This window comes from Muntiacus reevesi, chromosome 2 (genome assembly GCF_963930625.1).
Source record: "Muntiacus reevesi chromosome 2, mMunRee1.1, whole genome shotgun sequence".
Classification (NCBI taxonomy): domain Eukaryota; kingdom Metazoa; phylum Chordata; class Mammalia; order Artiodactyla; family Cervidae; genus Muntiacus; species Muntiacus reevesi.
This window is the reverse complement of record NC_089250.1, coordinates 170,033,903-170,058,857: the sequence shown is the minus strand read 5'-3', so window position 1 is coordinate 170,058,857 and position 24,955 is coordinate 170,033,903. Positions and strand designations below refer to the sequence as shown.

The window sequence follows — 24,955 nt, the reverse complement described above, 5'->3', positions numbered from 1 at the left end:
TCCTTTCCCGATTTGGAACTAGTCTATTGTTCCATGTCCAGTTCTAACTGTTGCTTCCTGACCTGCATACAGATTTCTCAGGAGGCAGGTAACGTGGTCTGGTATTCCCATCTCTTTAAGAATTTTCCACAGTTTGTTGTGATCGACACAGTCAAAGGCTTTAGCATAGTCAATGAAGCAGAAGTAAATGTTTTTCTGAATTCTGTTGGTTTTTCCATGATCCAGTGGATGTTGACAATTTGATCTCTGGTTCCTCTGTTGTTTCCAGCTCCAGCTTGAACATCTGGAAGTTCTCAGTTTATGTACTGATGAAGCCTAACTTGGAGAAATTTGAGCATTAGTTGCTAGCATGTGAGATGAGTGCAACTGTGTGGTAGTTTGAACATTCTTTGGTGTTGCCTTTCTTTGGAATTGGAATGAAAACTGACCTTTTCCAGTCCTGTGGCCACTGCTGAGTTTTCCAAATTTGCTGGCATATTGAGTGTGGCACTTTTAGAGCATCATCTTTTAGATTTGAAATAGCCCAGCTGGAATTCCATCACCTCCACTAGCTTTGTTTGTAGTGATGCTTCCTAAAGCCCACTTGACTTCACATTCCAGGATGTCTGGCTCTAGGTGAGTGATCACACCATTGTGATTATCTGGGTCATGAAGATCTTTTTTGTACAGTTCTTCTGTGTATTCTTGCCACCTCTTCTTAATATCTTCTGCTTCTGTTAGGTCCATACCATTTCTGTCCTTTATTGTGCACATCTTTGCATGAAATGTTCCCTTGGTATTTCTAATTTTCTTGAAGAGATCTCTCATCTTTCCCATTTTATTGTTTTCCTCTAGTTTTTTGCATTGATCACTGAGGAAGGCTTTCTTATCTCTCCTTACTCTCTTATCTCTCCTTATCTCTCTATTCTTTGGAACTCTGCCTTCAGATGGATATATCTTTCCTCTTCTTTGCCTTTCACTTCTCTTCTTTTCTTAGCTAGCTATTTGTAAGGCTTCCTCAGACAATCATTCTACCAAAAGCACTGCCTGAGCTTTTCTGTTCTGAATATGTAGAATTTTATCATAAATTACTGCTCTCTCATTTACATCGTAAGTTCTTCCTAAGTAGAACAGGTGGGTAAATGTGACCCGTGGATTTCACCTCAAGCCTCTGAAGGGCAAGTTATAAGTTACGTGTGTTTAAAAGGGGGCAGTGGGTTGGACACCGCGGCCATTAGGGAGATTGCCGACACACATGCAGAGATGGGGAAGCAAAACCCATTTACAAGAACTTTATTTAAACTCATTAAAAAATTAGCAATAATACTTAACCTTTGATGTCTAAATGATTTAGTCAGATATTTTATCCAAGCCTGCAACTTTCAGACGAGGGACAGTGCTAAAAAGAGAATAAAACATCTGAGCCCCCTGGATCTGACAGAATTCCAAGCCTGCTTCCACCTGAGTAATATAAGAGCTGAAGCCAGAAACTGCTAAATAAAAGGCAATGCAACTAGGCATAACACAATAAAAGATATTACCTTCCAACTGCATTATTGTTGCCAATTATAAGACTCACTTCAACTTAATTTCAAAAGCACAATCACCCTCAACAGAAACAGTCTCTTTTTTAAATTTCAAGGAGTATTACATTAAGGCAATAACTCACCTTCCAGCTATAATATCACCCTCCCTTATTGCAACACTACATTTCAAAAATACTTCTCATCGACAAGTCAAGCTAATTCGGGTTAATTTTATTGTATTTTGGTGCTATCTCACATTTGTCTGCAATTACCTTTATCATTTTATTGCCCAGGCAGAAAGTAATCAGAACAATTATTTGAAAATGGAGGTTTATAAATTCTAAATCACAGTTGCTGGCATTTTTGATAAAACAGCAGCTTTATCTCGGGAAGTGGCAGCGACACGGGATAAATCACGCATCAGTCAAGTGTGGCTGACCCCCAAGCGCATTGCACAATATCAGAAGTGCTTCCGAAGAAACTTTCCAGCCTCATCCATCATCCTTCATAATACTAAAATAGCTACACACCTGAAGAACAGAGGTTAGAGGATAATAAAAAAAAGAAAAATTTCCAGGCAGTGCGGGCAAAACCATTAACTGCTCTCCCTTTTAAACTGTGAGATAGAGTCCATGCACATAAACAAATATGACTCCACAGTAACCCTAAATATCTGTATTCATATTCATCAACTCAGTTTTAAATATAAATGAAATATGGAGTAGAGTCATAAAGAGAAAAAGCACGCTTCCCGACTGCGTGCATCTTTACTGTTTGGGTGCAGCTGCCTGTGTGGTCATGATGCTGTGTCTCCACCTCTGTTCTCTAGGTCTCATTTTCTCCAAAAAGTCTATTGCATTAATAAAAAAAAAAAAAAAAGAATGTAACTTGATTTTAAAGATGAGAATAAAGGGAGAAAGCCTTGAGTCCCCACAGTGGTTTTCCTTAAGTCAATTACAGGTGACGTGGGGCTCAGGACATTTAGGAAGGCAGGTGACCCAGTCCTCACTTGTCACACGAGGGACAAATGGCCTTAGGACTGGGCTGCAGCCTTCCTTAGGGAGAGACAGCCACCTCACCCACCACACCTCTGGCATGCCTTCACCATACCTTGCTTTAGCTCGTTTTTCTAGAGCAAAAGAAAATAACCACGTGATCATCTATTTCCTTTTAAATAAAGCAAACACCCCAGAAAAAGAAGACTTCTGCATGTTTACATAGGTGACGCCATGCCATCGGATACCCAAGGTCTAGCTGGGTAGCAACGAAATTTATGAGCTGCACATGCCTGGAACTGTGCCAGATGCTTTACATTCATTATCTCATTTACTCCTCCCAGCAAACCTCAGGTAAAGCAAATGACTTGAAGGTGAGAAAACAGATTGGGAAGGTGAGCAACGAGCCCAGGGACACAGCACAGAAGCAGCAGGTGGTATTCAAGGTCACATCCAACACACTTCAAAGCCTGGATTTCTGCGGGACTGGCAACTACCTCCAAGATGCAGACACATCCCACCGTGTTAGTAAGGCCAGGCTCAGCTACTCTGCAGTGACAGACACCACCGAACAGCCCCTGCGGATCCAGGTGGCTCACGGAGCAGGAGCCTCCGTGGAGGGCCTACAGGCATCTCCAGGTCACACGCTAACCTAGCGGCCACACAGGAAGGAGTGTGCGGGAATCAGGCACCGGTGCAAAAACGCTTCAGCCCTCCTAGAACAGCTTCCAGACATCACCCAAAGATGCTCAGCAATTTTCAGTCTTCATTTGACGAAAACTCACAATATGTTTGATTTCTATCAGCTAAGTTTTATGGTCCTTTCCCATCAGTAAACTGAATTCCAGTAAAAGAAAAAAAAATCATGAAATAGGAGTCAGGTATAAGATCTTACATAACACAGTATCTGTAAAGATATCAATTCTGAATATTCATTGGAAGGACTGATGCTGAAGCTGAAACTCCAATACTTTGGCCACTGAATGCGAAGAACGGACTCACTGGAAAAGACCCTGATGTTGGGAAAGATTGAAGGCAGGAGGAAAAGGGGATGACAGAGGATAAGATGGTTGGAGGGTATCACCTACTCGATTGACATGAGTTTGAACAAGCTCCAGGAGTTGGTGATGGACAGGGAAGCCTGGTGTGTTGCAGTCCATGGGGCTGCAAAGAGTCGGACATGAATAAGTGACTGAACTGATATATATATATCTCCGGGAGATAGCAAAGGATAGGGAAGACTGATGTGCTGCAGTTTATGGAGTCACAAAGAGTTGGACACAATTTAGCAAGTGAACAATAACAATTTAGTATTTTAATAAAACACTTGATTTTCCACACCTTAAAGTATGAATACTGTGTGACACCAATATGTTAACATAAAATCAGACCTTAAAGAAGGTTTTCTTGTTTATCTAATGAATTTTCAACGTTTCTGTTTACAACAAAGATTCATGAATTTAGCTAAAATATACCAATTTGACAAAAATGGGAATTAAAAGAAAATAAGCTTACAGAAAACAAAAATAACCTAAATTAATAGAGAATCCTATGAAAAGTAATTATTATTCTTCACATAAAATAGTATCAGAGGACCTTCATTGTTTTATTTCTTCTCAATGTATGACGTTTATATATTTGAAAATAAGCTAACTAGCTGGTCAGTTTACCTGAAAGCATGCCATCTATTCTGAAAACAAAATGACTTCATTTTCTGTCTGTGTCAAGCCTGAGTTCCTAACCACACTGACACAGGTAATTAAATGAATTCTGCAGACTACCTTTTATGAAGCAAGCAAAGGAAATGCCCTCCTTCACAAACGGAATTTCGTCTACCAAGTGATCCCTGTGGTGGTAACAGCCAATACGATGACACAGGTTCACCAGAGTCTGTTTGAAAGAATCCATATGTAAGTACGTGTCCATCACAAGAGCCAGGCCTCTCACTGCTGGAGACAGGTGGTGGCGAATCTGAAATCTGTCGTGTTGGATTCAAACTGCAGGTACCAGGGCAAACTCACAGTTTCTAATACGCACAGAGATGGCAGGGGCAGAAATAAATGCAAGTGCATTCTGATGTGTGTGTGTGGTTAATGTATATACACACAGATGCCCTGGCTCCGTCCACTCACAGGGGTCAGAAGCATCAGCACCTCAACAGCAGTGAGCACACCAGTGCCCAGATCTTGGCTTCTAAATCCCACATTCCAAGAAAAGGAATGCAGGCTCCCTGGAGAAGTGGGTAAATCCAGGACTGGGGCAGGAAAAATACAAGATAAGCTTGGATTGCACTGTGGGACCAACAAGTACTAGTAGGTAGCATGTCGAAAAGAGGAGCCATCTCAGGGGGTGTCCAAAAGCCATTGACTAACAGAATAAATCATGGTAGTATCAGGCTACAACCCATGATATAAAATAAATAGCCACGAGTCCACACTAACATAGATAGTTCAGTGAATAAAGCAGTAAGTGGGAAAGAACAGAGAGCTCTTCATTCACAAGAATTCCAATTAGTAAAAGAAGAAAAAATGAAGGAGACACATGCCATCAGGTCAACAACACAGCAATAACTGTTGCAGACAAGATACAACAGTGAATGCTCAAATTAGCAGGTGAAAGCCTGCGAGCCGGGGTATGTGTGTAGTCTCACAACACCTCCCTCCAGATATTAATTACAGAGAAGGACTCTGTCACTCTACAGTTGGAGAAACATGAGCAACGCCACCTTCACCCAGTGACCACGCTTAGCCTCACCAGCAAATGACATGTGGATACCACACGTGCCGTGACGCCTTGAGGCGGGTCCTCATCTCTGTGCTTTTCTCACCAAAAACGTGAACTTCGATCTAAGAGACCACATCACAAATCCAAAGGAGAGACATTCCACTATATAACTGACTGGTCTTCTTCCAAAGTGTCCAGGTCACAAAAAGAAGGAGAGAAGGACCCCATGAACTAGACAAGGGGGAGCCATGACAACGGAATGCCATGTAGGGTCTTGGACTGGATGGCAGAACAGACAAAGGACACGAGTGGAAAAACTGCTGGAATTCCAACAAGGCTTACAGTATTACACCACACTAATTAATGCTGATTAATATCCTAATACCTTGCACGTTAATTCCCTGGCTGCGGGACCCGCACAAGGATCTGTACAAGGGCCACAGAAGACAGTAACACTATGCAAAACTGGATGGACGGGGTACAGAAACGAGCCTAAAGTTATTCAAAAGTCAAAAAGGCCCCCGACTCCGCTGACAACCTGTGTGCATGCAAGGTCCACCCTGACCCTGAAGACCTGGCCATTCAGAAACAGGCAGACGGCAGCAGGCAGGGTGAGAGGCGTCTGCAGGCCTTTATCACCCCCTCTGCCCCGGGTGGGGACGCCCGGTGGACAGGCATTAGCGTTCCCAGCGTAAATCTCTCCTGCGACCTCGGGTTCAGAACCATGACGCTGCGTGTTTGCCTCTGAAAAGCGTTGGTACAGAGATCCAGGTCTGGGGAGGGGGATGTGAGCTGTTGCTGGGAAATAAAAACGTTAAATAGGTCATAAATTAAGATTAGCGTCAGCTGACCAGCAGCTTTCTATCACATTACAAATCAGACTAGAGATGGGGCACCTCCTATTTAAAATCAGGAGCCACTCAGAAGATCTTCTCCATAGCTTCTAGCCCAACAGGTCTCTCCAGCCAAAGAAAAGGGAAACACGAGGCCATCAAGACCTGCACATCAGAGGGGAGTAATTAAAAGGGGAAAGGGGACAGAGTATACACGAGTATCTGTAAAACAACACAAATCACTACTTGGGGAGGAAATTTCTCCCTGTATTTTCTCCCAGAAATACCCAATCCATGGAGACCACTAGCGTCAGCACATCACCTCCAACAGTCACACGAGCTAATGAGACAGGAGCCGGGAGACCTGGCCCAACTTCACAACCCCGAGCGAGTTCGGGGTCAGGCCGCGTAACTCGGACAGAAATAATGGCTGGAGAGGGCCACCAGTATTTTACCTAGACATTTTTATAAGGAAGCCAGAGGTTGAGAGCACAGCTAGGATAACTATACGAATTTCCATTTTACTAAAATGTTATGTCTCTTGAGCCAAGGTATTAATCTTGTTATTATACAAAAGCAGTCTCTTCTCACTGGCCATTCATTCAACTTGAATAAATTTTAAAATGTACTTGTTGTTGTATCATGTGAAAAAGGCAAATAGAAAGTATGCATAACTAAGGAGGCTCAAACTAGACTAGGAGGTTGGGGGGCGGCTGTGGCTGGAGAAAGACGGAGAGTGACAAAGAAAATTCCACACATTTGTGCCTCCCCTGCCCGCCGACGCAGGAGACATGAGAGAGTTGGGTTCGATCCCTGGGCCCGTGAGATCCCCTGGAGGAGGCGGCACCCCGCTGCAGGGTCCCTGCATGGAGAATTCTGCCAACAGAGGCGCCTGGCCGGCTACACGTGGTGCACAGGGTCACAAAGAGGCAGACGCGACTGACGCGACACAGCACAGGTGTTCATGAAACACAAGGCGCGACCCCAGGAAACAAATGACTAATTTTCTCTTCTTCGAGAGGATGAGGATAAAACTATAAGGGAGTCTCCAAACAACCAGACCGCCCCGGTCACCTGGTGCTCTCTGGATCCGGCACTCGCAGGGGCAGGCCAGCTCGAGCCGGCCCCTCGCCCCTGCTATGCCCGCGCGCCGAGCAGCAGCAGAGGGCATCACCTCTGTCAGCGCCGGGCACAGGGCGACACGGAGCGGTCCTGGGAAGGCTCTGGGAACGTCAGCGCATCCTCTGTGACCAGACACGGGGCTGCTTCTGCGGGAACTCACAGCCGGATGAGCCCCTGATGTCATTCTAAAGACGTGCAGAAGCTCTGCCTAGAAAACGGGGAGGAGTCCTGGCGGAGAGAGATAAGCCAGGGCAGACCAAAGGCCGTCCACGTCTGGCAGAGGCAGCGCGCCGTTATCGTTTCTCCCCCGACAACGTGATCGACTGTAAGGGGTTATTACACAAGATGGCTCCAGAATTTTGGAGCAGGCCCGACTGCAAGCTGAGAAATATCGCTCTCTACAAGTAAACAGGAATTTAAAAGTTTAGGAGGTCATCCATCATCTGTAATGAGTCATAATCAGCGAATGAACTGCAAAGGATGTATCTTATCACTTGGCCTATAAAAGATTCTGATCCATGGGGTAAAAAAAAACACGCTGAACTGTAATAAGCACTCAATTATAACAAATAAACCCAAACACCTAATTACCAAGTGACTATTTATAGTTGCTAAAATAACTTAACCCAGTTTCACAAAGCACATATTTTAAGATTCATAGAAAAATCCTGCCCAGTTCCAGCATTCGATACTACATTTATTTGGCTTGCACCTAGAGGATCAAGAGATCTGTAACTCTAAATTACATTATTTGTACCGTAAATTCAAAGAGAAATTAGTCTCATTTACAAACAGCAATTACTTATAACAGAAAACTGAATTGCAAATTTAAATTGTTAGTTTTGACAAAAATCCAAAGCCTGGTTAAAGGAACATTGTCAAGCTGACAGAAGAGCCCACGTGTGCTGTCAGCAATGGCTCAGTTTACTTAAACGGTTTCGCAAGGCAAGCTAACTTCCCAAAAAAACCCTTTATTCTTCTCTAATTTGGCCTACTTTGTATTTCTAGTGTCCTGCTCAAATTCTCCCTGAGGAGGGGTTGTCCCTATTAAAACAGCACAGAGAAGGAAAAATCTGTAATCTGTACAACAAAAGAGACTTTAATGCTCAAATTTTTTAATTTAGTGATAAAATAAAAAAATAATAAAAACAAGAAAACCAAATGTCAGAATCAGAGTGGATACTGAAGACCACTATGCAACATTAAACAAACATTTAATCCATCTAGGGTAGTCATGTCCAACACAGCAGCTATGAGTCACGGGCTGGCGGGGGCAACTAGTTTAAATTTAAATGAATTAGAATAAAAATTAAAAATTCAGTTCAAAAGTCACACGCGTCCCACTCCAAGTGCCCAGTAGCCACAAGTGGCCAGTGGCTCCCACGCCAGATGGCACGGGGATATTCTGTGATGGCCAAATGGCCAACCCAGTCACTGTCACATTAGAGAAACTGAGGCCCGGGAGGTCACGGGTCGGCCTGCTGGTAAACCAGGAGCCGACCACTGGGCACCGGCTGTTCCCTCAGTCACTACGCCCAATGTGAGCCCAGGCTCCACGCATTGGGGCCTTGTCTGCTGAGCTTAGAGTCAGACACACACCCAGCACGTCCCCACCCAGGAGATGAGACCCTGACAAACGGTAGGTGGGTGATGCTTTGGATGAAGATATGAATAAATGACCGTAATACTTCTGGATCCAAAATTACAAGATGTACTCCTCAAAATTAAGAAGCCCAGAGGCTGGTTAAGAATTTCTCTAAGATATAGGAAGATTTCCCCACTTGGTTATATTCTCAAAAACACCACATTAAACACCTTTGCACACAAAATTTTCTTTAGGACAGAGTCTCAGACATGAAACTGCCCTAAATACCCAACAATGAAATCATGCTATACCTTTATAATGGGATAGCATGTCATCTCTTCTTAGGCCACCATGTCATCCCTTCTTAAAGAGATGGGAATACCAGACAACCTTGCCTTCCTCCTGAGAAATCTGTATGCAGGTCAGGAAGCAACAGTTAGAACCGGACATGGAACAACAAACTGATTGAAAATTGGGAAAGGAGTACATCAAGGCTGTCTATTGTCACCCTGCTTATTTAACTTCTATGCAGACTACATCATGCAAAATGCCACACAGGATGAAGCACAAGCTGGAATCAAGATTGCCGGGAGAAATATCAATAACCTCAGATATGCAGATGACACCACCCTTATGGCAGAAAGAAAAGAGGAACTAAAGAGCCTCTTGATGAAGGTGAAAGAGGAGAGTGAAAAAGGTGGCTTAAAACTCAACTTTTAAAAAACAAAGATCATGGCATCCAGTCCCATCACTTCATAGCAAACAGATGGGGAAACAATGGAAACAGTGACAGACTTTCTTTTCTTGGGCTCCAAAATCATTGCAGCCATGAAATTAAAAGATGCTTGCTCCTTGGAAGAAAAGCTATGACAAACCTAGACAGTGTTTTAAAAAGCAGAGACATTACTTTGCTGACAAAGATATATCTAGTCAAAGCTATGGTTTTTCCAGTAGTCATGTATGGATGTGAAAGTTGGACCATAAAGAAAGCTGAGTGCTGAAGAACTGATGCTTTTGAACTGTGGTGTTGGAGAAGACGCTTGAGAGTCCCTTGGACTGCAAGGAGATCCAGCCAGTCCATCCTAAAGGAAATCAGTCCTGAATATTCACTGGAAGGACTGATGCTGAAGCTGAAGCTCCATACTTTGACCATCTGATGTGAAGAACTGACTCACTGGAAAAGACCCTGATGCTGGGAAAGATTGAAGGCAGAAGGAGAAGGGGATGACAGAGGATGAGATGGTTGGATGGCATCACTGACCTGATGGACATGACTTTGAGCAAACTCTGGGAGTTGGTGATAGACAGGGAACCCTGGCGTGCTGCAGTCCATGGAGTCACAGAGTCACACATGAAGAAGCAACAGAACAGAACTGATGTCATCTCTAGAAATTATGTTGGCAAAGATTTCAGTTTCACAGATAAGCACTTATGAAAAAAGATCAGGTAAAAGAGCTAAGCACAAAACTTGGATTATCCCACATACAGAAATTATCCCACGTGATGTGTGTATACACATATGTGCATCCATGTGTGAATGTACATACTATACAGTCAAGAGAAAAGAGAAAATACAAGCAGAAAAATGTATATCCAACATACTGGTATTAGCAGACAAGAACTTTAAAATAATCATGATTGTTGTGTTTAAACATAGGAAAAGACAGACAAAATGAATGAGACAGTGGAGAATGTTAAATACTAAATTGAAACACATTATTAAAATATGAAATGAACATTCTAGAACTTCAAACACAAAGTTTGGGATTCAGAACTCACTGGATAAGATTAATAGGAGATGGAACAGAGTAGGAAACAGGATCTGCGATCAACGAGACAGGCCTCCAGAGAGGATGCAAACCATGGCAGAGAAAGAGAACAGGAGAGTGAACAGCAAACAAGAGCCCCAGAGCCATGAGGACACAGGAGACAGGACCAACTCCTGTGATTCAACCCCAGAAGGAAAGGAGCCAGATGACAAAGAGACATACATGAATCAGTGACTCAAGAATTTTCCAAAACAAATAACAGATACCAACCCAGCGATTCAAGCAGCTCAGCAAACTCCAAACAGAGTTCAGTATGAAGAAAACTCACAGCTAACCACACAGTTAATTAGTTTCAAACCACAGAGAAATGGAAAACCAGAGAGAAAAATCTTAAAAGCAACCAGAGTAAAAAGTTCCCACTACCTCCAAAGGGGCAACAACAAGGCTGACAGCGGACGTCTCCACAGAAGCCTCAGAAGGCAGAGAAAATGAAACTAAACGTTTAAACTGATGGAACAAAATACTGAGCAGCCCAAGTGCGTGTGCTGCTGAGGGCTGGGGAAGCGGGGGAGCGCCGGGACGGAGAGGAAGCCCCCAGACGCAGTGACTCGGGAACGCCGCTCAGCGACGGGGTGACAGGGGCCCGCTCACGATGTCCACACCACAGCTTACACAGGTGTCTCAGAGACTCCTCAGCGGGTTCCCAACACAAGACTGTAAGAGGAGAAAAGGGAGAGGGAGGGAAAGAAAAAAGGAAAAACACATCTGCATCAGAAGAACAGGGAAGATCACACTAATACAGCAGAGGGGTGCACACACGTGCTCTGACCTTCCCAGGTGTGCACGCGGCGGAGAGGGAAGCCCGGGGGAGACAGCCCGGCCTGCAGCACCACGTGCGGAGCAGGCCACACGAGCCCCCAGACAGGAGGTTCAGTCCTCAGGTGCAGAGCTCTCGGCATGGCCAAACAGATGGCAACTCAGGGGTGAATGCTGCCTTAATCTCTATTAAGCATCAGGTTGGCTGGAGATACACCTGCAGTGGTTGTGGATTTAGCTCGGAGAAATGCATCTCCTCTTAGCATGAAACACCAACGTCAGAGCCCTCAGCAAACTACCTTTCTGTCGATGCCACACATTTAAAACCACAGCGGTGACATGAGAAAAGTCATCTGAACTGAAAATGCCCTTAATTTTCTCTGACTTCCCAATTCTGTCCTTTCCACACGGAGCTGGCTGGAATCATCCTCCTTTGGAGGTGGTGGTGGTGGTTTAGTCACTAAATCACGCCTGACTCTTTGTGACCCCATGGACAATAGCCCGCCAGACCCCTCTCTCTGTGGGATACCCCATGGAGAATACTGGAGTGGATTGCCATTTCCTTCTCCAGGGGATCTTCCTGATCCAAATATTGAACCCAGGTCTCCGGCATTGGCAGGCAGATTCTTTACCACTGAGCCACCTGTGAAGCCCCTCCTTGGGAGTAAAACCCCAAATAACATGCTTTAAATTTCTTAACAGAAACTCAACTTGTTTCTACCAACATCACCAAACACCTATGTGTCACTCACCCGTGAGTCACTCCCAGGCTTGACCTGGATCTACCTACCATAAGCAGGAAACCCCCCAGGCCATTTAAACACAGGAAACAGGCCGACGCACAAGGAACGGAGCATCCCGAGGCCAGCAGGAGAGGGTGAGCCCCCTCAGGACTTGGCTGCTCCCACCTTTCATCCCAGGGGACGCTGCGAAGATGAGGCGTCACCAGAGTGCAGAAGGCGGGAGCAAGAGCCACAGATGGCCAGCGGCTGCTGGGGCAGGGCCATTCTTGACACAGAGATCAGACAGGGAAGAGCCGTATTTGCAGCCCTCACCTGGGGCCCTCCACTCTCCCCCAGCGCCTCTCATGTCCACCAGAAGTCAGAGCTGAGCAACGCCACGTGGGGCAGCTCCAACGGCCACCCTGCGGCTGCGCTCTGCTTCCACAGAACGCTGGTGACACAGACCCGCCCTGACACACCCCCTGCGGTCAGGCCTCTCCCTGCGTCTGGCCCGAGTCAAGGAGGGCCAGCAGTGCGATCCACCTGGACCGTCCTTCTGAGTTCCCCACACCAGGCCACGGAGAGTTTCCACGACAGAATGCCAGCATCAAGAGACAAGAACAATACAAGTCAATCAGAAACCCGAGTGCACGTGTGATGGGCCCAAGGGGAGGAGGCATTACAGGGGCTGAAGAGGCTTCCAGAAGGGCGGGCCGTGGGAAGGATTCAGGGAGAGCCTAGGAGCAGACAGGGTCTATGATCAGGTCGAATCAGAAGAGGATCCCTAGGCAAGAATCTTTGGGGCCTCCCACCCATTCACGCCGAGATGGAAGAGCTGACGCACAGGTTTCAAGAGAAGCTGCAGAGACGAACGTGGAGGGCCTTGTGGCTAAAAGTGGCGCCAACAGGAGCCTCACAAGCTCGTGTTCCTCTGGGTCCTGGGTGGGAAAGAGGGGTCCCCTTGGAGCATCTCTGCACCCTTGCCTCCAACGGGAGGAGGAAGAAGCGGTCCTCGCTCCCTGTATCTGCCTGAGTGCCCAGCTTACAGGGCCCCGTGGGGCAGCAGTGCTCAGGGACAGAAGCAGGGAGACGGCGTGGGGCACACCAGGCAGAAAGGACCCAGGCGGCTGCGGCCGGGGCCAGGCAGCTCCTCCATCGGGGGCGGAGGGACAGGAGACGGGAAAGGTCAGCCACATGAACCCAGAGTCCACGTGGACTTTGCTCTCCACCCCAAGAGACAGCCTCCAAGCTGAGAGCTGACAGAGCCGGCCTGGCCCCGCGCAGAGAACCTGCCTGGCTTCCAACAGGTGACCCTCCAGCCGAGCTCAGCCCCGGGCAGCCCGGTGCCAGGGCCCCGCTGTGCTGAGCCGGGCACCCAGACAGCAGAACGGAGCAGACACCCGCACGGCCAGGCCTCAGAGTTTCCCTGAGTAGTGGGATCTTCCACACGAACGCCAGGGCAGGACGGAGGCAGGTCAGATAGCTGCTTCCACGTCTGAAACCACCGGAAACATGATTTCCGGCCAATGCAAAGGAAAGTCTCACTAACCTTCTCCAGAATCCACCCCACCTGGACTGTCAACAGTCATGGGGAAAAGCACCTCGGGCCCAAAGAAGGTCTCTGAGCAAGAAACCTGAGCAGACAGGAGAGAACCCCACGAGGAAATCAGAACTGTAAACTTAGGAGGCTTTTCTGGCCTGACAGATGGTCCAGAGGATACCCCCGGACAGCAGCAAGTTCCCAGTCCACAAGGCCAGGACAGAGGCTCCAGGACATGTTCCCATCACACTCACAGCAAAAACAAACTGGTGAGGAACATCTAAGAGGAAGTCTTTACAGCCCATACTTTTGTAGGGAAACTAAACTCCTGATTGTGACTCAGGACCCACGTGGGTTCAAGCCGGTGTTGGGGTGACAGCAAGCATGTCACCGCCAACCCAGGACCGAGCGTGTCCAGGGCTATCAACCACTCAGCCTGCCCGGGATCCCCAGTGTCAGCCCAGAAAGTCCCGCGTCCCATTAAACCGCTGGCCGCCCAGGACGGACAGAACGCACGGCTCTCTGGAGCCTGTCCTTCTGTGGGCAGAAGGCCACCACACCAGTAGTCAGAGGGGTGGATAGTGTTGCATTTCAGGAATATTTTAGAACCTGCATTTGGTTCTAAGTAACCATTCCTGCAACAAATTTCAACAGCCCCCTGCCGGGCACAGCCACCTGCCGGTGACCCCCACGCCCGCCGCTGCCCTCCTCCCAGCAGCCCCTACCCCCAGGGCGGCCCGGAGACGGATGGCCGGTGCGGGTCCAGCAATCAGCCAGCGGCCGCCTCGACTCACCATCCATCTGACTCGACAGCTTAATCTGATGATAACACAGTGGTGACAGAAACAGATTCTTCTGCACAATAAAGAATAGCACACATGGGCTTTTCTCGGGATAGCTGGCTAAATTCAGTAACTTTTGGAAATACATCATTTCTGTGCCCCGTCCTTTATTCAAGGAACTTCCACTTGAGTGTGGAAAGCCTCACGAGGAAGGGTCACTGCTCACTTCCAGGACAACAGCTCCTCGGAGTCCCTGCCCCCCTGCACCGTCCCTCCAGCGTGGCGGAGCCAGGCGACCAGTGCGGCACGTGGCGACCTCGGGCGGAGTCTGGCTGTGGGCATGTCGCCAAGGAAGCACCTGGCTTCCTCTTTCCCCCGCCTCCCCCGACCACGCCCACCGGGACCACCCGGGCCTCCCTCCTTGGCCACTGCCTCTCATCCTCCAGCGTGGGCTCCCCGGCCACTCGGCCAGCCCCACGGTCCGTGACTGCATCTGAGGAGGCTGAGCACACACCTGATTGGTGATCTACATTCTGATGCGGCTGCACGCCCCAGTCTTGACAGTTTCATTGTACGGATTCTGTGACTACCTGCGGGAAACCGCAGGTAACCCCACGGCGTGCGGGCTGGGGATGGGGAGGCCTGTTAATGAGCCTCACTGCTCCCCGCTGACAGTTCTGCCTGAACGAACAGGTACAGGAAGGCAACCTCCCAGCTTCAGAACCCAAATGCCAGCCCGACAGACAGGGCCGACTCCCCTCCACAGCCAGCTTGTCCCCGCTTCCCACTTCCTGGAGGACTGTCTCATGGGAATAAAACACATACACACCAAACGCTGGCTCCTCTCTCTAACAAACGGGATCCTTAACTCGGGCTTCTCCTCCAACTGTCCCTCCATCACCCCACACTCCCCCCCAGAAACACCCCCAGACAGACCCCGCAGCACTAGCCCGACAGACTGCACGTGACGGCACCTCCTGACATACAGGCATGCATCTTTACACCATGCTCTGACCCTGAAAACGGCTTCTGACAGCTCCCCTGTTTCACGGCTGCAAAGGCGGCTTGCAAGGTGGATGGGAAACGCCTGCACTAGTTACAAATAAACTAGGGCTGGTCACTCCTACCCCAGGGCCCTGTGCAGGCCACACACTCACAGGCAAGACAAAGACCCCGAGTGTCCCCCTCAGCAGAGACCTCAAGGATTCTCTGGGACCAACTGGGTGAAGCTCCCAGCAGGCCTTCAAAAAATGTATGAGGGTATCACCACTGCACTGCCCAGAACCTACTGGAACGCTACTCTATCAGGCTGAACCCGACAGGAGGGTAAAGAGACCCCAAAATAAGGCCCATTTCCCCATACACACAAAACTCACTGCAGATGGAATTCTGACAAAGCTCACCTACCGGACCTCATTACCCTTCACGCAGGAAAGTGAAAGTGAAGTCGCTCAGTCGTGTCTGACTCTTTGCCACCCCATGGACTGCAGCCTACCAGGCTCCTCCATCCATGGATTTTCCAGGTGAGAATATTGGAGCGGGTTGCCATTTCCTTCTCCAGGGGATCTTCCCAACCCAGGGATTGAACCCTGGTCTCCCGCATTGCAGGCAGACGCTGAGCCACCATCTGAGCACAGGGGAAGTCCGCGCAGGAAGACAGTGTCACATGCTGGTGTTGCTGCTGGTTCCCGGCCGTGGCCACAGTGAGAGTCCGTGTCTGGTCCTCCAGGAAGTTCTTTCAGTTTAAAGGATGATTAAGGTCGAGCCTTGTACAGAAGAACTGTACAAAAAAGATCTTCATGACCCAGATAATCACGATGCTGTGATCACTCACCTAGAGCCAGACATCCTGGAATGTGAAGTCAAGTGGGCCTTAGCAAGCATCACTACAAACAAAGCTAGTGGAGGTGATGGAATTCCAATTGAATTGGAATCCTATTTCAAATCCTGAAAGATGATGCTGTGAAAGTGCTGCACTCAATATGCCAGCAAATTTGGAAAACTCAGCTGTGGCCACAGGACTGGAAAAGGTCAGTTTTCATTCCAATCCCTAAGAAAGGCAATCCCAAAGAATGCTCAAACTACCACACAATTGCACTCATCTCACATACTAGTAAAGTAATGCTCAAAATTCTCCAAGCCAGACTTCAGCAATATGTGAACCATGAACTTCCAGATGTTCAAGATGGTTTTAGAAAAGGCAGAGGAACCAGAGATTAAATTGCCAACATCCGCTGGATGATCGAAAAAGCAAGAGAGTTCCAGAAAAACATCTATTTCTGCTTTATTGACTATGCCAAAGCCTTCGACTGTGTGGATCACAATAAACTGTGGAAAATTCTGAAAGAGATGGGAATACCAGACCACCTGACCTGCCTCTTGAGAAACCTGCATGCAGGTCAGGAAGCAACAGTTAGAACCGGACATGGAACAGACTGGTTCCAAATAGGAAAAGGAGTACGTCAAGGCTGTATATTGTCACCCTGCTTATTTAACTTATATGCAGAGTACATCATGAGAAACGCTGGGCTGGAAGAAGCACAAACTGGAATCAAGATTGCCGGGAGAAATATCAATAACCTCAGATATGCAGATGACACCACCCTTATGGCAGAAAGTGAAGAGGAACTAAAAAGCCTCTTGATGAAAGTGAAAGAGGAGAGTGAAAGAGTTGGCTTAAGGCTCAACATTCAGAAAACTAAGATCAAGGCATCTGGTCCCATCACTTCATGGGAAATAGATGAGGAGACAGTGGAAACAGCGGCAGACTTTATTTTGGGGGGCTCCAAAATCACTGCAGATGGTGATTGCAGCCATGAAATTAAAAGACGCTTACTCCTTGGAAGGAAAGTTATGACCAACCTAGATAGTATATTAAAAAGCAGAGACGTTACTTTGCCAACAAAGGTCCACCTAGTCAATGCTATGGTTTTTCCAGTGGTCATGTATGGATGTGAGAGTTGGACTGTGAAGAAAGCTGAGCGCTGAAGAATTGATGCTTTTGAACTGTGGTGTTGGAGAAGACTCTTGAGAGTCCCGTGGACTGCAAGGAGATCCAACCAGTCCATCCTAAAGGAGATCAGTCCTGGGTGTTCACTGGAAGGACTGATGCTGAAGCTGAAACTCCAATACTTTGGCCACCTGATGTGAAGAACTGACTCACTGGAAAAGACCCTGATGCTGGGAGGGATTGGAGGCAGGAGGAGAAGGGGACGAGAGAGGATGAGATGGCTAGATGGCATCACTGACTTGATGGACATGGGTTTGAGTAAACTCTGGGAGTTGGTGATGGACAGGGAGGCCTGGCGTGCTGCGATTCATGGGGTCGCAGAGTTGGACACGACTGAGTGACTGAACTGAACTGAACTGACGGTCGAGCCTCCTGAAGACAGTGACTTGGGGCCACCGTAGCCGGGTGGTGCCCACTGGGAACGCGCTCGCTAAGCCTCCGGCCTGCTCCAGGTCCACAGAGCATAGGCCGCCCATCAGCAAAGCGCCTCTGGACGCTCAGAGCTCCGCCACTGCACGGGAGCACCTTGAGGACAGCCACCTGGCGGCTCCCAGATCATCCGCTGGAAAAACCGCCCAGAGGCAGTTGGGCAAACCACCTCCTTAGAGACGGAAGGGGTTTCAGAAACTTGGCAAATCAGCACCAGGCTTCATGATCCTCCAGACCCAACAGGGGTCCATGGACACGTGGATCCACAGGCACGGGGGAGGAGGAGCCCAACCGAGACCCCATCCCCAGTCCTGCCTCCGCCAGAAACAGTTTTGTGACTGAGTGAACAAATAACAGCTACAATTATCATGCAGAGCTCTCCACGGGCCAGGCCTAGGCTGATTCCCCCCAGATGGAATTCTCTCCCAATAACCCCAACAGCCCTAAGATTGACAATGCCATTCTCCTCGTTTTTAGAGAAACCAAGGCTCAGAAAAGGTTAAGTGACCTCACTCAGGTCATAGACAGTAACTAGTAGAACCAGGTCCAAACTGAGTCAGTCTTGTTCCCAGTGGCTACAACCTCAACCTTACGTATACCACCCCAAGTGAGGGCTTGGGTAGTGTAAACGTGTAAAACTAGGATGCTGACTGGTTGGGGTGGGGTATATGGATAAGAATACTGATGGGATGAAGGGAAAACAAGGATGCTGACTGGACTGAAAGTAAAAGACCCTGATGCTGGGAAAGATAGAAGGTGGGAGGAAAAGGAGACAACAGAAGATGAGATGACTGGATGGCATCACCGACTCAATGGACATGAGTTTGAGCAAGCTCCGGGAGTTGTTGATGGACAGGGAGGCCTGGGGTGCTGCAGTCCACGGGGTCGCAAAGAGTCGGACACAACTGAGCAACTGAACTGAAAAAGCAGGATGCTCACTAGACTGGAGGGAAACAAGAATTCTGGTTGGTTCCTCACCCTTTTCCCAGTTGGTCTCATCCTTCTATGAGACTATGGTTCCAAATTAAAATTTCTATCCAGGTTGTGCTTCATGCTTCACAAACTGCCATACATGACTTCCCGCGCTTACACTCATCCAGGGGGACAGAGTCTGGGTGATCATGGCCATCCCACAGAAGAGCAGAAGAGCTGGGGGGTCAGCAGCTGCCCAAAGCCACACAACCAGGAAACGGCATCATGGGAACCCCTCCCGTGGTTCTCCCACCCACAACTCCAGCACTTCATCAGTAAAAATTCAGTTCAGTTCCCCAAAACTGTATTTGGTTATACATATGGAAGTTAACCCTGACCTGAGACCATAAAAATGCTTGTACCCAGAGGGTGAAAAAGACAGACCAGCCATTCAGAAGGAAAGATGGGTGTGAAATATAATATGGCTGTCCCTGCTTAGCATTTGTTTGTAAAACTAATGCCAAAGTTTTGGTAACATCTGCATCTTCTGTCATAACCACAAGACCGAACACTGAAATGCTAGGATAACATGTCGGGTTTGCAATTCGCAGAGATTCACATGTCTCCGAGGACTTACAAACCATACACAGATCCACAAGCACAGGCGACTTAGAAGAGTGATGCCGGCTGCGGGTAAACCCATCTGGGAAGGAGCCCGGAGCCTGTGTGGGCCGGAAAGCTCGTCTCCACCATGAGAAGGGGGGTAGTGGAGACCCTAAAGACTGCCCTGGAGATGCTCAAACATTAGGGTCCCCTAGGGAGCTTGCAAAGACAGCCCCCTGGGTTCTGATCCAATAATCTCCTTTTTAACCAGCACCCTCGGTAACTCTGAGACCAGCAGGGCTCAGACCACCTCTGAGAAATGCTCTGCTACAGCTCATGAATGTCCCACTTCAAGAGGAGCAACGAAGCCCACGTTTCAGGGGCAGCTCTTACTTCTGACACCAACAAGAAGGCCAGATCTGAAGGGGACACCCTCAGCCCCTTACAGTCCTTTGGTTTGGGGGGTAACCTGTGGCTCAAAATTTAAAAAACAAATGAGAAATAACTACCAGAGTTTTTTTTTTATTATTATTAAAGTACAACATTTAAATGTCTTATCCCATATTCTGCCCTGAGATTCAGTTCCCTCTCCCACCCAGCTAAAACCTCTGAACATCCAGGGCTGGAATTGCCCGATCCGTCAATAAGGTAAGTTTCCTAAACTACTATCCATATGACTCAATTTGTCAGTTAAAACTGCCACCAGCGCTGTGCTTGCAGAAAAATGTCCATAAACACATTATTGCGACTGGCAGATCGATGTCTATAATAAAAACAAATAGATTTAACAAGTGCTGGTTTTTACGAGTCGTGCCATTGGTGGACCGCGCATTCAGTTTCACCCCTAGACTTCTGGGAACGGGCAGCAGAGCCTGGCTGATACTCTGCTGACTTCACAAGTGTTCCAGGTAGGAAATTATTCTAACAAGAAAATTTTCCAAGTTAGGAGAGCAAGCATGCTAGGCATTTACTGCTCTCTCACAACTCCTCTCACGGCCACACACACACATGACAACATGTTTAACAACACTAAGAAAATGTTTCTGAAGAATTTTTAACTGGGTTTATCACAGCTGTGTCACGGGCCACATGAGTTTACTCCAGGTTGGGGAGATGGGGTATACCAGGGGGACGTGAAGCCTGGAGACCCCCACTCCTCTGCTAGGCCTCCGATCTAACTGAAAACAGCTTGTGGTATCAGAAACAAGTGCCGCATTTAGCACATGGCCAAGGATGTCACAGGCTTTCTAGGTGGCCTGAGTAGAAAAGAACCTGCCTACCAATACAGGAGACATAAGAGACACGGGTTTGATCCCTAGGTTGGGAAGATCCCCTGGAGCAGGAAATGGCAACCTGCTCTTGCCTGGAGAATCCCACAGACAGAGGAGCCTGGCAGGCTCTGGTCCACTGGGTTTCAAAGAGTCAGACATGACTGAAGTGACTAAGTGCGTGTGTGCATGTGTGCACACACACACACACACACACACACACACACACACACACACACACACACGGATGTCACTGCTGTGTCAGTGGCCCCTGGGGCAGCCTCTGTGTTTAGATGTTCAGCTGGAGCAGACATCATGAGGACGGCAGCCACAGGCTGGCTTAACTGCCAAGGATTCCGAGCACTTTGACATGACACTGCGACCCACTTATACGTGAGAGCCATGACTGCCAAAACCACTCTGGTTCCTCCAAAGGTTACAAAAGGTCACAAAAATGCTTCGTTCCTTTCCTTAAGTAATTCATTTTAACAGTTACATAAAGGAGTAAGACAGTCACTGGATCCCATATATTCTTGATGTGGCTTTCACCAAACCTTACAACCTTCCTATATAGTAGGTCTAAGTGTTGCAGTCCATGGGGTTGCAAAGAATTGGATATGACTTTGTGACTGAACAACACTCATTTTAAGAAAGTTTAAAAGAAAACTAGACTACTTCTTCCCACTGACCAGCAGATAAGCAGCAGTTACCCAAATGCCGCAGAACACACATCTTGCAGTCTTTTGTCTCGGACAGTGGATGTCAAACGTTCATCTATGGAAGCCGAATACAAGGCTTCCCTGGGGGCTCAATGGTAAAGAAGCCACCTGCCAATGCAGGAGACGCAGGTTCGATCCCCAGATCGGGAAGATTCCTGGAGAAGGAAACAGCAACCCACTCTAGTATTCTTGCCTGGGAAATCCCATGGACAGAGGAGGCTGGCGGGCTACAGTCCATGGGGTCGCAGAGAGTCGGACACGACTTAGTGACTAAACAACATGCCCAAGTCAGGCCTCCAGAGCTAGTGGAATGGGAAAACTGATGTCAAAGAAGTGAAAACTAGCCACCCTGCATAGCTCAAACCTCCTTCCCTCACCCAGATAAACCACGAACACTTTCAAACCAAGGATAGGCAGTGGCTTGGCTCGTTTACCATGAGTGTATATGAAAAGGCCACACTCCTCCAATGGTAACATTGGGTCGGCCAAAAAGCTCATTTGAACATTTTTTTGGTCAACCCAATATTATATGTTTATATGTCTCTGATTTTTAAATCTTCAGGTTTCATTTAAGTGATAATCTATGGTAAGACCCAAGCTCGTTCAGCAAACAGTTGTGTCGGAAACTAGGCAGGAAACAGGCGGTCAGAGCGGACTGTGACAGGAGCCATCGGAGCCCCAGACACAAGCCTCAAGCACCCAGAGGTCCCACAGGATGTCAGAAGCCTCAGGGAAAGTGGCCAGAAAAGAGGAACTTCACACCGGGGCCAGGAAGGCAGGCGGGGTCAGAGTGAAAACAAACCTGGCAGTGACATTAACAGGTCACTACTGGCAACGTGAGTAGAAGTGAGAGTCACTCAGTCATGTGACCCCGTGGACTACAGTCCATGGATTTCTCCAGGCCAGAATACTGCAGTGGGGAGCCTGTCCCTTCTCCGGGGGTCTTCCTGACCCAGGAATCGAACCAGGGTCTCCTGCACTGCAGGCAGATTCTTTACCAGCTGAGCCATCAGGGAGGCCAGGAGAGGATTTACTGGCAAAGAGAATTCAGAAATCACTGTTCTGCTTCTTGCTTTTCCTACAAAGGAGAATATAAGCTGAAAACAGCATTGATGCCCCCCAAAAAGGGAGTTGAAATACAAGTGTTGGTTTGAATCACTGGCTTCTAAAGGTTTGTCCTCTGCAAAATAAGAATAAAGACAATTTGGAAGTTTATTTAAAAATACTGAGGACTGTAAACTGTTTGGTGTTCCTGAGAAAGCAGGAGAAGAGGCCTGGAGGAGGAAGTCCAGAGGAATGTGCTTCCTCAGGCCTGCCTTCCCCTCCTCCCCCCAGGAAGGACAGAGGGCCCAGAGTGAGATACCCGCAGGGGAAACTGTGGAAGCGCAGGCCTGAGCGGGAGAGAAGGCCCAGGTCAGGCTCCACTGGTACTCAAGCAAGACCAACATAGACAGGAAAAGAAAGGTTTAAGAACCTTTGCAGCTGAACAAGAGTAAGACGTTAACCATTGTCCACACCTGGGGTTTTTATTTCTTTAAACCTGGATCTCCAACAGTGAGGACTTTTAAAAGCAGCATCTAATAACACTAGCTAGGTCTAGTTTGTGTGATACAGATTTGTTTTAATGAAAAGAATGCTCACCAAGAAAAGTACCTTCATATAGCTCTGCCCTTGAGGCCAGCTTTACCCTGCCCCCAGACTGTAAGAGACATGACTCTCCCACTCAAATCCTAACTCAAACCAAGAATCCAAGGAGAAATGAAACGCCTCCCAGACCCAGGCCAGCTCTCCTCGTGGACTCTGAACCTCAGCAAGTGTGGACCTGGCGTTACTGCCTCCTGGGACAAGCTTAAGTTAACAGGTTATCAACCACCAGCTGGGGGTGGGAGGCGGCAGCTCTGACATCCTTTTCCTAAAGACGATGGCCCCCAAGGCGTGTTAAGCTTTGTGATGTCTTCTCTACCTCCCTGAGTGTTTTCTGCACTGGGGGACTCATGAGAGCAACTCAGCCCCCGCCCACCATCACGTCCTGGGCAGGGAGATGAAGAGGAGGGCCTGGCTGAGATACTCTGAGTGAGGGCACAGAGTTCAAGGCCAGTCTAATCCTTAGCTCTTTATGTTCAACACCTCCATGTTCTTCCGCAAATGGCAGCAATGACCCTTCTCTGGACAAACGAGTCTCCCTCTGCCCGGTGACCATCCACACAATCAAGCCAAAGCTGTGCTCACACATACAAAACGTGCTTCCGGAACAAAGTCAGCCAGGAGCTGAGACACAGTGAGAAACACCACGATGAGATTCATCATGAGCCCAGGGAGTGAGGAATCCAGTTAAGAACTGCTCTCCTATGTTTATCGCGTCCTTGGGAACTACCGTGCCCAGGGTCCCTGGCTCTCAAACTTCCAGTTGGTCACTCCACGTGTCAGTGTTTGCAGACGCAATGAGGGCACAGTGTATACAAAGGCGGACCCTCCTCTCACACCAAGGAACAGGACGTGAGGTCTGCTAAAGGCTCCTGCAAGGAGGGCCAAAGAAGGGGCTCCTGGAAGCTTCCTGGGAACAGAAGGCTGGGGAGCAGTGCAGAGCAGCAGGGCTTTGCAGGTGTTGACCAACTAGAGGTTTGGCAGGAGCAGCACAACTCCCAGGCCAGGCCACTGTCACTCTACTTGGAAGCAGAACCCAGGCTGGAAACCCGGGCACACCTGGTCGCTCCTGGGGCCAGCAAGGGGCGGCTGGGGGTCCGAGCGGGCCCCACCACCATGGCGGGGGGGGGGAGGGCCCGGAGGACCACTGGGGGCTGGACTGCCCCACGGGCTGCAGACACCTGCTCTCCCCGGGGAGAGCCCCGAACTTTGGCGGGAGGTGACCCAGACAACTCACCACGCTGCCTAAGCCGCCAACCGCAACGAGCTCGGAGCGCAGGACCACGCAGCGCCAAGGGAGTGCGGGAAGCCCAGGGGACTGGCGCGGGGCGGAGGCGGGGGCGGGGCCGAGGCCTGGGGGCGGGGCCTGGCAGTGTGCTCGGGGCCCGCGAGAGCCGAGATTCCGCGGAAGTGCGGCGAGGACGCGGAGGGGCGGGATCAGGCCGAGGCTGGGGGCGGGGCCCATGTCGGGGGCGGGGCCTGGGCGCCAGGGCCGCCGAATGGAACGCGCGCGGCAGCGGGGGCGGGACCTGGACGGACAGGGGCGGGGCCGAGAGCGACGGGGCGGGGCCGAGGGTGGGCCCCGCCTCCCCGCCGGCGCGCGCCGGGCCAAGTCGGAGCATGCGCAGTGCGGCGGCGGCGTCTGGGCCGACACCCAGCTCTGCGCAGGCTCGCTGGCCGTGTGGCGCCGCCTGGCCAGGTTCAAGCTGGCTGCCAGGCCGGCTCCATCCTCGCTGCCGGAGCCTCGCGATCACTTTGCTGGTCCTTCCTACCCGGCAAGAGCTGGGCCGCAGCGCCTTCCCGCCTGTGCCCCCTGGGCGCTGTCTCAATTCCTGCGGAGTAGGAAGGACCAGCAACGTGAAGCACGTTTGCTGTTTGTTCTGGTTTTTTTCTGTTAGCTCACTGTGCAAATTTAGGACGTTTTTTCAGCTTCCCTGATCCTCGAAGTCATCATCTGTGGGGCTTCTCTGGTGGTTC

General features: G+C 49.0%; 1 protein-coding gene across 1 annotated transcript in view; it reads right to left on the bottom strand.

Moving 5' to 3' along the window:
- MGMT (O-6-methylguanine-DNA methyltransferase) overlaps nt 1-24,347 on the bottom strand; it is a 270,350-nt gene extending 246,003 nt beyond the window's left edge. The window contains exon 1 of the mRNA XM_065920162.1: nt 24,216-24,347. The gene's annotated coding sequence lies outside the window, so the exon portion shown is untranslated. The remainder of the gene's footprint in view (nt 1-24,215) is intronic.
- Between the last annotated feature and the right edge of the window lie 608 nt (nt 24,348-24,955).